At 34.8% G+C, this 12,523-nt stretch overlaps 1 pseudogene; it reads left to right on the forward strand.

The window, feature by feature from the left end:
* Positions 1-2,564: 2,564 nt before the first annotated feature.
* On the forward strand, positions 2,565-4,222 carry LOC143682700 (mesoderm induction early response protein 1 pseudogene; annotated as a pseudogene).
* Positions 4,223-12,523: the final 8,301 nt, after the last annotated feature.

A 12,523-nucleotide genomic window follows, 5' to 3' on the forward strand; every position in this document is an offset into this window, starting at 1 on the left:
ACTTTACTTTGCTTTATTGTGCTGCACAGAAATTGCATTTTTTTTTTACAAATTGAAGGTTTGTGGCAACCCTACATTGAGCAAGTCTATTGGTGCTGTTTTTCCAATAACATGCTCACTTCATGCCTCTATGTCACATTTTGGTAATTCTTACAATATTTCAAATTTTTGCATTATATCTGTTATTGTGATCTGTGATCAGTGATCTTTGATGTCACTATTGTAATTGTTTTGGAATGCCACAAACCACATGATAGCAAACTTAATTGATCAGTGTTGTGTGCTCTGACTGCTCCATCAACTGGCCATTGCCACATCTTTCTCCCTCTCCTTAGGCCTCTCTATTCCCTGAAACACTTCAATATTGAAATTAAACCAATTAATAACCCTACAATGACCTCTAAATGTTCAAGTGAAAGGGACGGTCATGTCTCTCACTTTGAATCAAAGGATAGAAATTAAGTTTAGTGATAGGTTCAAAGCTAGGTATCTTGCACCAATTAGCAAAGTTGTGAATGCAAAGGAAGAGATCTTGAAATGAAATGTGCTATCCAGTGAATGTATGAATAATAATAAAAAAAAATAAAACAGCCTTATTATTAGTGATATGGAGAAAGTCTTAGTATTCTGGATAGAAGATCAAACCAACTACAAGAGTCCTTTAAGCCAAACTGATCCAGAATAAGCCCCTAAATTTTCAATTTTTTGAAAGCAGGGAGAGGTAAGAAAGCTGCAGAAGAAAAATCTGAAGCTAGCAGAATTGGTTCATGAGGTTTAAGTAAAGAAGCCATTTCCATAATATAAAAGTACACAGTGAAGTAGCAAATATTAATGTAGAAATTGTAGCAATTTATCCAGAAGATGTAAGATAGTTGATGAAGGCCACTACTCTAAACAACAGGTTTTTAATGTAGACAAAACAGCCTTCTGTTGGAAGAAGATGCCACCTAGGACTTTCATAGCTAGAGAGAAGTCAATACCTGGTTTCAAAGCTTCCAAGGACAACCTGACTCTCTTCTTAGGGGCCAGTGCTTATTTACCAGTTTGAAAATCCTAGGGCCCTTAGGAATTATGCTAAATCTGCCCTGTCTGTGCTCTGTAAATAGAACAATAGTGCTTGGGTCATAGCATTTCTGTTACAACGTGGTTTACTGAATATTTTAAGTGCAAAATTGGGACCAACTACTCAGAAAAAAAAAGATTCCTTTAAAAATATTACTGCTTGTTAACAGTGCACCTGACCACCCTAGATCTCTGATGGCAATGTAGGAGAATAATGTTGTTTTCATGCCTGCTAACACAGCATCCATTTTGCAGTCCATGGGTCAAGGAGTAGTTTCAACTTTCAGGTCTTATTATTTAAGAAAAACATTTTGTAAGACTGTAGCTGCCATAGATAGTGATTCCTCTGATGAATCTGGGCAAAGTAAATTGAAATCTCCTGGAAAGGATTCACCATTTTAGACACCATTAAGAACATTTGTGATTCATGGGAGGTCAAAATGTCAACATTGATAGGAGAATGGAAGAAGTTGATTCCAACTCCTGTGGATCACTTTGAGTGGTTCAAGACGTCAATGGAGGAAGTAGCTGCAGATGTGGAAACAGCAAGAAAACTAAAATCAGAAGTGGGAGTTGAAGATGTGACAATTGATGCACCCTCATGATAAAAACTTGAATGGATGAGAAGTTGCTTCTGATGGATGAGCAAAAAAAATTGGTTTCTTGAGATGGATTCTACTCCTGGTGAAGGAGTTGCAAACATTGTTGAACTGACAACAAAGGAATTAGAACATAATATCAACTTAGTTTATAAACCAGTGGCAGGGTTTGAGAGGATTGACTCCAATTTTGAAAGAAATTCTACTGCAGGTACAATGCAATCAAACAGCATTACATGATACAGAGAAATCTTTCATGAAAGGAAGAGTAAACCATAAAGCAACCTTCACTTTTGTCTTATTTTTAGAAGCTGCCAAGCCACCTCAACCTTCAGCAACCACCACCCTGATCAGTCAGCAGCCATCAACATCAGGCAGTACTCCACCACCCAGAAGATGATGACTCATTGAAGACTCAGATAATGGTTAGCATTTTTTTAGCATCAAAGTATTTTTAAATAATTGTATGTACATTTTTTAGACATAATACTGTTGCACACTTAATAGACTATGTTATAATGTAAACATAACTTTTATATGTACTGGGAAACCAAAGAATTCTTGTGACTTGCTTTCTTGCTATTTTATAAGAAACTAGTTTAAATATAAAGATATAGGCATATTAAAAGCAAAGGGATGGGTGGGCCATGGTGGCTCAGCAGGCAGAATTCTCACCTGCCATGCCGGAGACCTGGGTTTGATTCCTGGTGCCTGCCCATGCAAAAAAAAAAAAAAGAAGAAGAAGGAGAAGAAGAGAAAAGCAAAGGGATGCAAGGTGGTTCAACATATCCAGATGAATGTAGTATACCTTGTTAATAGAAGGAGGGGAAAATTACAGGATTAAATCAATTGACATATAGAAGACATCTGTCAGGCTTGCACTTCAGCCCCCGTGATGGCATGTTGGCTCGATTCTTCAAGTGCCTGGCTGAGTTTCTGATGTGGTTAACAACCCACTGGTTGAAGTTCAGTGCAGACAAGATGGATGTGATGCTGCCATCTATTTAGTCTTCATGTTCAGAAGACAGCCTAAAAGAATGGGCCTGGCAGTTGACAGTAAGGAATAGATGGTTAGTTGGTCCCAAAGAAGAAGGAGGTTCAGCAACATCAAATGACCATGAATTTGATCCATCGGTGACATGCTAGTTCATGTTTCTGATGATGAATGGACATTAGAAGAGAAAGAAATGCTGAAAGGAGAAACAAACTTCAGTTCTGAAATAGAGGATCTTGCAAGGGAAAGTGATATGCTAATTCATAAACTTCTCAGCCTTTATGGTTATGATAGTACTGTTCAACTACCTAAAGAAGAAGAGGAGGAAGGAGATGAGGATGATGAAGATGCTGACAATGATGACGACAGTGGTTGTAGTCAGGAAAATAAAGAGAATGTAAAAGATTCATTAAGTCAAGAGGATGAAACTCAATCTTCCAATTATGATCCATCACAATATGTTGCTTCTTAAGATGCCTAGGAAATAATTTACCCATGCTGATGTAAATATTTTGATACAAATAGTGAAACAGAAGAAGAATCTAAGGAAGTTGAATATTATATTCCATTAGAAGATTAGAAAAAGGAAATTATGGTGGGCTCCTTGTTTCAAGCAGAGATTCCAGGTGGCATTTTTAGATACAAAGAAAATGAAAATGTTGATCAGCTCTCATGGGACCCTAAGTATCTACCAGAAGATAAAGTGATTGCAATTCTTAAGAATGCCAATAGAAGAACAGGTGATGAGAAAGGTGTAGAAGCAGTTCCTGAAGGATCTCACATAAAAGACAATGAACAGGCTTTATATGAGTTGGCTAAATGCAATTTTGATACAGAAGAGGCAATGAAAATATTAAGATTTAATGTAAAAGCAGCCAATGAGGAATTATCTATTTGGAAAGAAGAAGACCAGAAATTTTGAACAAGAATTGAAGGCCTGTGGGAAGGATTTTCATTTGATTCAGGCTAATATAGTCTGAATAAGGTGAGTTAGTGAATGTGTAGCATTCTATTACATGTGGAAAAAAATCTGAACGCTATGGTTTCTTTTTTCAGCAAACACGATTTGGAAAAAGAAACATAATCTTCATTCTGGTAATAGATTACATGGACCATCTTCTAGATGAAAGTGAAAGAGCTGCTTCTAGTCGTGCACCATCGCTTCCTCTAACTGCCTCAAATAGTAGTAACAGCCAGTCTGAGAAAGAAGAATGCACTCTACGCAATAGTAATCAAAATAGGGTTTTCATCTAATGGACCAGGTGAAATATTAATCAAAGAAGAAATGAAATTTGAAGGGTTACACAAATATGGACCAATAAGTGGAAATAAGAAACCATTTCACACAGATATGGATACTATTGTTATGAAGCAGGTAACCTTACCACTGACCCAAAATTTGCCCATATGACTGTAAGAAGTGAAAATGAGTTTGATGAGAAAAGTGAGACCTGCCAAAAGGCAAAGGATAAACTATAATGGAAAAGAAAGTCCAGGTTCTTCTGAGTTTTTCCAAGAAGCAATCACACATGGAAAATTTGAAGAACTTGAAAACATAGATGACTGAATTTTAGACCCATTTTACTTTCTTTGGAGTAAATTCTGGTGTGAATAAAATTTCCAGGGTTTATGGGTTACCTTAAAAGTTGATTTCCTTGGGCAGGCCATGGTGGCTCAGTGGGAAAATTCTCGCCTGCTATGCCAGAGACCCCAGTGCCTGCCCAAGCAAAAAAAAAAAGTTGATTTCCTTGAAGCAGTTGTGAAAATTTGATAGTTTTAATTGAATCTTAATATTAGGAACTAAGATTTCATAATTTTGTGTTTTGCAAATTTTTTTACTTTAACACTTCAAAGATCTTTTTTTCCATTTTTCTTTTGTTTTATTTAACTTTTTATTGTATAATATAACATATATACAAAGCAAGAAATAAAAAAGCAATAGTTTTCAAAGCACTCTTCAACAAGTAGTTACAGGATAGACCCCAGAGTTTCCCATGGGCTACCATGCGATCTTCTCAGATTTTTTTTTCTAGCTGCTCCAGAATATAGGAGGCTAGAAGGCTTATATTTGGGTTCTCTAAAGAAACAGAATCAACAGGAAATATTCGTAAATATAAAATTTATAAAAGTGTCTCATGTAACCGTGGGAACATAGAGTTCAAAATCTGTAGGACAGGCTATAAAGCTGATGATTCCCATGGAGGGTCTGGATGAACTCCATAGGAGAGACTTGCCAGCCAAAGCAGGAAGAGAACCTGTCTCTTCTGAATCCTCCTTAAAAGGCTTCCAGTGATTAGATAAAGCATCACTCATTAAAGAAGACACTCCCCTTGGCTGATTACAAATGGAATCAGCCGTGAATGTAGCCAACGTGATCATGATTTAATTCTATGAAATGTCCTCACAGCAAAAGATAGGCTAGCACTTGCCCAACCAGGCAAACAGGTACCACCACCTGGCCAAGTGGACACATGAACTTGACCATGACAAGGCTTATATATTTTTTTATCACCACAATCAACTTTTTTTTTCTTTTTTGTGAAAAATAACATATATACAAAAAGGCAGTACATTTCAAAGCACAGCACCACAATTAATTGTAGAACACATTTCAGAGTTTGACATGGGTAACGATTCCACAATTTTAGGTTTTTACTTCTAGCAGCTCTAAGATACTGAAGACTAAAAGAGATATCAATTTAATGATTCAGCAATCATATTCATTTGTTAAATCCTATCTTCTCCGTATAACTCCAAAGATCCTTTTAAAGCTATAATGAATAGTTTAGTAAATTTGAACTAAAGATGTATCAGTACCTTCACATTTGATGTATTAAACATATTGTAAAATGTCCCTACAAGGTACTTATTGCTTAGACTAATGGAGGAGGAGAAAAAAAGTTTAAATTTCTGTTAAATGTCTATTTTTCCTGAGTTTCCTAAAATATCTTAATTTTTAATGGACATTTTCCTCTCCATACAAATTGAGTATCATTATTAAGGAAACCCTTATGAATCCTGAAAGTTTTGCTAGCATGATTTTTCATATATAGAAGTTTAAAAATAAACCAAGTTGGCTTTGTATATGTAAAATTGTTGACATCAGTGATGTCTTTCCATATTCTTATCTGAGCTTAAGAAACACATTCTGTATTTTTCCAGATTCTTTGTAGCCATTGAAATATTTTTACAGTACATATGTCTTGACTGAGCTGTCCTTTCTTAATACAAAAGCTTGTATAATTTTCTTAATTTGTACAATTGGTAAACTTCAAGAATGAGAGGAACTGATATTCTGTGTCTATCAGCTTTCATTTTATTTTAGTAGGATTTTTCTAATGAATTTTTAAGTGTGTGGTAACTGTCTTGTTTCTTATCCAGATGGTAAAAGCATTCTTAAAGAATTGTGAAAATTTGTTTTTTTCAAATTTCTGCTTAAGGACAAATAGTTTGAAAATTCTAAAAGTAAGCCTGATGCTTTGATTGCCCAGTTTGTTTTGCATTTGCTGTTATTTTTGAAGCAAAAGTTTAATGTTGGCTCAAATGCTTAACTGCATCATGCTGACCAGAATCCTGTTCAGTTATTTTTATATGTATTACAAAATTTCCCATTTTTCCATTAAATAGAGGGGAAAAGGTTAAGTGATATTTTAGATACTGGTACACACAAGGAGAAACTGTTGACAAGCAACTATTTTTATGTGAAGAAAGTGACGAAGTTAGAAAAGTTGTCAAACTTTTCCAGTTACAATCTTATTTTTCAGATTTGATTCTCTATTTCCCATATGAAAATCTGAAGTCTGTAAGTACAAATTTAAAATAAATAATATACAACAGTAACATTGCTCTGTGTTTTACAAACAGAATTATCCATTTGTGTAGTCTTGCAAGAGTGCCATTTATTTTTAGTGCAAAATTCTTGTCAAAAACATAGTTTTATACAGCTGATAGACCAACTGATATCCAAACTTTTGTAAAAGATAATTAACTATTCTTTTTTTCTTGTTATAGGCATACTCCAAATGCTTCTGTTGATTTTCGGCCATCAGTTTAAGAGCCAATGCCTTTTAAAAATAAATCTTCTGGCATCTGCTTTTGATGGCTCAATTGTTTAATGGAATTTAGTACAGGCTTGCACTGAGAAATTATGGTGTAGACCTTTCCCCCATGAAGTATTACTGTTAACATATGTTCAAATTACTTTCCTTCTCCATTGTGAACTTTTTTCCCCAAACAATGTTATAAGCCACTTTACCACACTTGATTTCACATAACACACATTCATGTTCTTATATACATATCTAAATAAATAAAAATTTGGGGTGAAAGAGTTTTTTGTTGTTTTGTTGCTTTACCTAAAATATTAATTTATCCAGAATAACAGTAGCTTTAGCAGATGGTCACAATCCATTTCCTTTCTTTCTTTCTTTCTTTCTTTTTTTTGCATGGGCAGACTCCAGGAATCAAACCCAATTCTCCAGCATGGCAGGTGCGAATTCTGCCACTGAGCCACCGTTGCACTGCCCACCTTTTATTAAATGAAGTCCAGAGCTTTATCAGAGATAAATATGTTTCAATAGAAATGATTTAAAAAATAGTGCTGCTTGTACTTTTAAAATTGTTACAATATTAGAGACGCCATTTTCACCTTTCTAAAAAGATGTATTTTGGTTACAGATTTGTGAAGTTCTTGGAAACTAATATTACAGAGTGTTTTAATTAAATTTCTCAAGCATGTTGGCAAATATGGCACATGTATAAATTTGGGGGAATTTTACTTTTCTTAATCTTATCTTTTTAAAGTATGTCTAATGAAAGATATTCCACTAAAATACATAGTGCTCAGCTTTTTGTGAAGAAATATTTAATTGTATTTGAGATGGAAGTCTTGATAAGCCCGAGTTTTATACAGGTATTTCACACAGTACTTTGTTCTTCATAATGCAGCCAGTATACATTATGAAGACTATAACTTGATGAATCATTGCGCTACTTCTAAAATTTTAGTAATATCAGGAATTTAACATGTTTAATATTTAGTACATCTCAGAACCCTTGACAAATTGCATTGGGAAAAGAAGCCTTTGTTAATAGTTGCTTAGTCTCCCCAACCCACCCCCAGCAAAGCATTATCATTTTTGTTTGGACTGGTACTCTGTTTCATGATATGTTTTCAAATAGAGCTCAGAATCTGCAACTCAGTTCAACACAATTTAAAATTATAAATCAAGTGTTTTAGAATTTATTCATAATAACTTTGCCTTATAAAATAATTCCCTTCTCCCATTCCCTGTCTGCCATTGTGAATATACTTATTAAACTATTTTAAACATTAAAAAAGCATTTGAAAAAATCCAACATCTTTTATGATAAAAGCACTTGGAAAAATAGGACTACAAAGGAACTTCCTCAACATGAAAAGGGTCATGTTCTTCATCGCTGAAAAACCCACATTGTATTCAATGGCGGAAATCTGAAAGCTTTCCTTCTAAGGTTAGGAACAACACAAAGATGTCTGCTTTCATCCACTGCTGCACTACATTGTACTAGAGTTTCTACCTAGTGGAATTAGGAAAGGAATAGAAAAGTCATCCAGACTGGAAAGGAAAAGGTAAAACTTTTAAATTTACTTTTATTTGTATAATAATAAATAGAAATAGAAATATTTATTATTACTATAAATATAATAATAAATACAAATATTTATTATTTCTATTCACAGATGATATCATCCTCTGTATAGAAAAGCCCAAATAATCCACAAGAAAAGAGAGCTTATAGACTACTTCAGCAAATCGGTATGCATGCAATAGATCAATATGTGAAAATCAGTTGTGTTTCTAAATACCAGCAATGAACACTCAGAAGAGTAAATAAAGAAAAAAATAACATTTATAATAGCATCTAAAAGAATAAAATATCTAAGAGTAAATTTAATCAAGGCAGTGATGGACTTGTATCCTGAAAATGACAAAACACTGCTAAAAGAAACTAAAGACCTAAGTAAATGCCAACATTCTATGTTCATGAATTGGGACACTTAATAATATTAAGATATCAACAGTACCCAAAGTGATCTACAGATTCAGTGCAATTCCTATAAAAATCCTTGTAGCTTAAAAAAAAAAAAATAGAAAAGCCTATCCTCAAATTCATATGGAAAGGTAAGGGGCCTGATATAGGTAAAACCAACGTGAAAAACATGAACAAATTTGGAATATTCACAGCTCCCAATTTCAAGACTTATTATGAAGACTCAGTAATCAAAACAGTGTGGTACTAACACAAGGACAGATGTATAGACCAATGGAATAGAGCTCGAGGTTTGGGGGAATAAACCCATACATCTGTAGCCAATTGATTTTCAACAAAGGTACCAAGTCCACTTGACTGGGAAATAATAGGTCCTTAGAGAAATGGTACTTGGAAAACTGGATAGCCATGTACAAAAGAATGAGAATGGAACCCTCTCTCTCATCATATACAAAAATTAACTCAAAATAGATCAGCAGCCTAAATATAACAGGTAAAACTATAAAACTCTTAAAAAAAAACAGGAATATTTTCAGGAACTGATATTAGATGATGGATTCTTATATTTTGCACCAAAACATGAGCAATAAAAGAAAAACATATATAATTTGGACTTTATAAACATTTTAAGATTTAGTGCATCAAAGGATTTTATCAGGAAAATGAAAAGATAAGAGTGGAGAAAACATTTGGAAACCATGTATCAGAAAAGGGTTTAATATACAGAATGTATAAAGAGCCCCTAAAACTAAAAACAAAAAGACAATCCAATTTTACAATAGGCAAAGTAATTAAATAGACATTTCTCCAACAAAGGTATATGAATAGCCAATAAGTACATGAAACCATGATAAACATCATTGGTTAACAGGGAAGTACAATTCAGAACCACAGTGCGATACTACTAACACCCACTAGGATGGCTATCATTTTAAAAACAGAATATAGCAACTGTTAATGAGGATGTAGAGGAATTGGAACCCTTGTACGTAATTGTTGGGATTATAAAGTGGTCCAGCCACTATGGAAATCAGTTTGATGGTTTCTCATCATTGAACATAGAGTCACCATATGAAATAAAAATCTACTTCTAGATACATACCTAAAAGAACCAAAGCAGGCACTCAGATATTTGTATACACACACACCCCTCATGTTCACAGCAGCATTATTTACGATTGCTAAAATGTGGAAGCATCAACAGAAGAATGGATAAACAGAATGTGGAAAATACATACAATGGCATATTATTCAGGTGTAAAAATGAATGAATTTCGAGAGGAGTTCATGATCACTGACAGCCAGTCTTTGATAAGAAAGCATCGTCTTGATATCTTGATTTGGACTTTCACACAGCCTCAAAACTGTTTTTGCTAGTTGTTGAAGCCTGGTGCAACCAGAGTGATATGAAGCACCTACACAAGAAATAAAAGAAGAGAATCTTCAAAATCCCAAGGAGAGTTCTACAACATAAGAAATAGAGACAAATGCCCAGGAAATGCTCTGGATGTGGAAGCAGAATTTTGGAGAATTTATAAAAAAAAAACATAATGGATAATGGAATTTAATCCCATTACTGGAGTTCTTTACAAACAGAATGAATATAGAGAAAATGAAAGAAAGCCATGGAAGCAAGCCACTGAAATCAACAAAACCTGGATGAGAAGGGAGAGAGCAGCAGATATCACATGTATCTTGCCATGTGATAGGAGACTCAGGGATCATAGCAGCCAGTCATCAGGAAGAAAGCATTGCCCAGATTGGGACATTTCCTTGGCTTCAAACTATAAGCTAATAAATTCTCATTGTTTAACACCGCCTCCCCGCAAAAAAGAAATGAATTTCTGATAAATGCTCCAACGTGTGAATCCTTGAAGACATTATTTTTGATAAAATAAGCCAGACACTGAGACATTTGTCCCAGAAATAAAAAGACAAATATTATATGATCTCATTTACATGAAATACCTAAAATAAGCAAACTCATATAGCTTGAAAGTAGACTAAGATTGACAGACTCATGGGAAGGGAATGTAGGACCAGAAGTGCTGGGGATTGAGTTGTGTCTCCTGCAAGACATATTCAAGTCTTAATCCGTGTTCCTGTGGGTGTGAACCCTTTGTACACAGATGTCTGAAGACGCTATTTTTACATAAATTGTGACCAAATTGAATGATGGCAGGCCTTAATCCAATATGGCTTGAGGCCTTAAAAGTAAAGAAAATTGGACATGGAAGGAGGTAGAAGTCAGTAGAAGCTAGAAGTCATCAGAAATCAAAGAAGCAGAGACAGAGAGATTGCCATGTGACAGAAAATTGACAGAATGCTATAGACTCTGGGAGAAAACAAGCCAACAAGCCCTGCCAATATATTAATGTTGGACTTCTACCTTCAGAAACATGAGGCAATAAATTCTTGTTTAAGCCAACCCTTGTGTGGTAGTGGCTCTAGAAAACTAAGACAGGGAGTTATTGTTTAATGGACACAGAGTTTCTATTTGAGGTGATGAAAAATTTGGGTAATGGATGTTCATGATGGTAATTCATTATTGTAATTAATATCATGAAATGTACACTTAAAAGTGGTCAAAATGGGGAAATTTTGAGTTGTATATATGTTACTGCAATTAAAAGTTTTTTTTAAAAAGCATTAAAAAGTAAAAATATGTTGTTTTGCCTCACTGAAAGGAATGACAATGGTTAAGCACACCCAGAACCTTTTCCATTCCCTGGGAGAGATCCTAGTGCATGGACCCTTGTAAAATCTTCTATAAAGCCCTAGTATTATTTAGGATTGGCACGAATGTTTTTTAATTTTTTTTGCAGGGGGGAGGTGCATAGTCTGGGAATCATACCCGGGTCTCCCGCTTGAAAGGTGAGCATTCTACCACTGAACCACCCATGCACCCTGGCAGGAATGGTTTTGATTGGGGTTTGGCAAGTTATAGTAGGTAGCAATGACTAACTGAAGCTTGCATAAGAGTGAACTCCAGAGTAGCCTCTTGAGTCTATTTGAACTCTCTCAGCCACTAATACCTATTTGTTACACTTCTTTTCCCCCTTTTGGTCAGGTTGGCATTTTTTTTTCATGGGCAGGCACTGGGAAGGTTGGCATTTTGATCATACAGTGCCAGGGCTAGACTCATCCCTGGGAGTCATCTCCCACGCCGCCAGGGAGACTTTCACTTACTCCTGGATGTCATGTCCCTCATAGGGGAGAGGGCAGTGATTTCACTTGCAGAGTTGGGCTTAGAGAGAGGCCACATATGAGCAGCAAAAGAGGTCCTCCAGAAGTAACTCGTAGGCATACTTATAGGTAGGCTAAGCTCCTCTGCTCTTTTTTTTTTTTTTTTTGACAAAGTCTTTTGAGGCACAGAAGCATTTGATTTTGAGGCATTTCCATTTATCTATTTTTTTCTTTTGTTGCTTGTGCTTTGGGTGTAAAGTTTAGGAAGCTACCTCCTATTACTAGGTCTTCAAGATGTTTCCCTACATTTTCTTTTAGGAGCTTTATGGTCCTGATTCTTATTTTTTTAAATTGTGGAATATAACATATATACAAAAAAGCAATACATTTCCAAGTATATTTTAACAAGTAGTTGCAGAACAGATTTTAAAGTTTGGTATGGATTACAATTTCATGATTTTTCATTTTTTCTTCTAGCTGCTCTAAGACACTGGGGACCAACAGAAATATTAATATAATGTTTCAGCAGTCATTCTCATTTGTTAAATCCTATCTTCTCTGTTATACTTCTTATCTTTTTCCCCTTTTTTGTGATAAACAACATACATAGAAAAAACAATAATTTGCAAAGCATATTGCCACAATTAGT

The sequence above is a fragment of the Tamandua tetradactyla genome, chromosome 5, assembly GCF_023851605.1.
Source record: "Tamandua tetradactyla isolate mTamTet1 chromosome 5, mTamTet1.pri, whole genome shotgun sequence".
Taxonomy (NCBI): domain Eukaryota; kingdom Metazoa; phylum Chordata; class Mammalia; order Pilosa; family Myrmecophagidae; genus Tamandua; species Tamandua tetradactyla.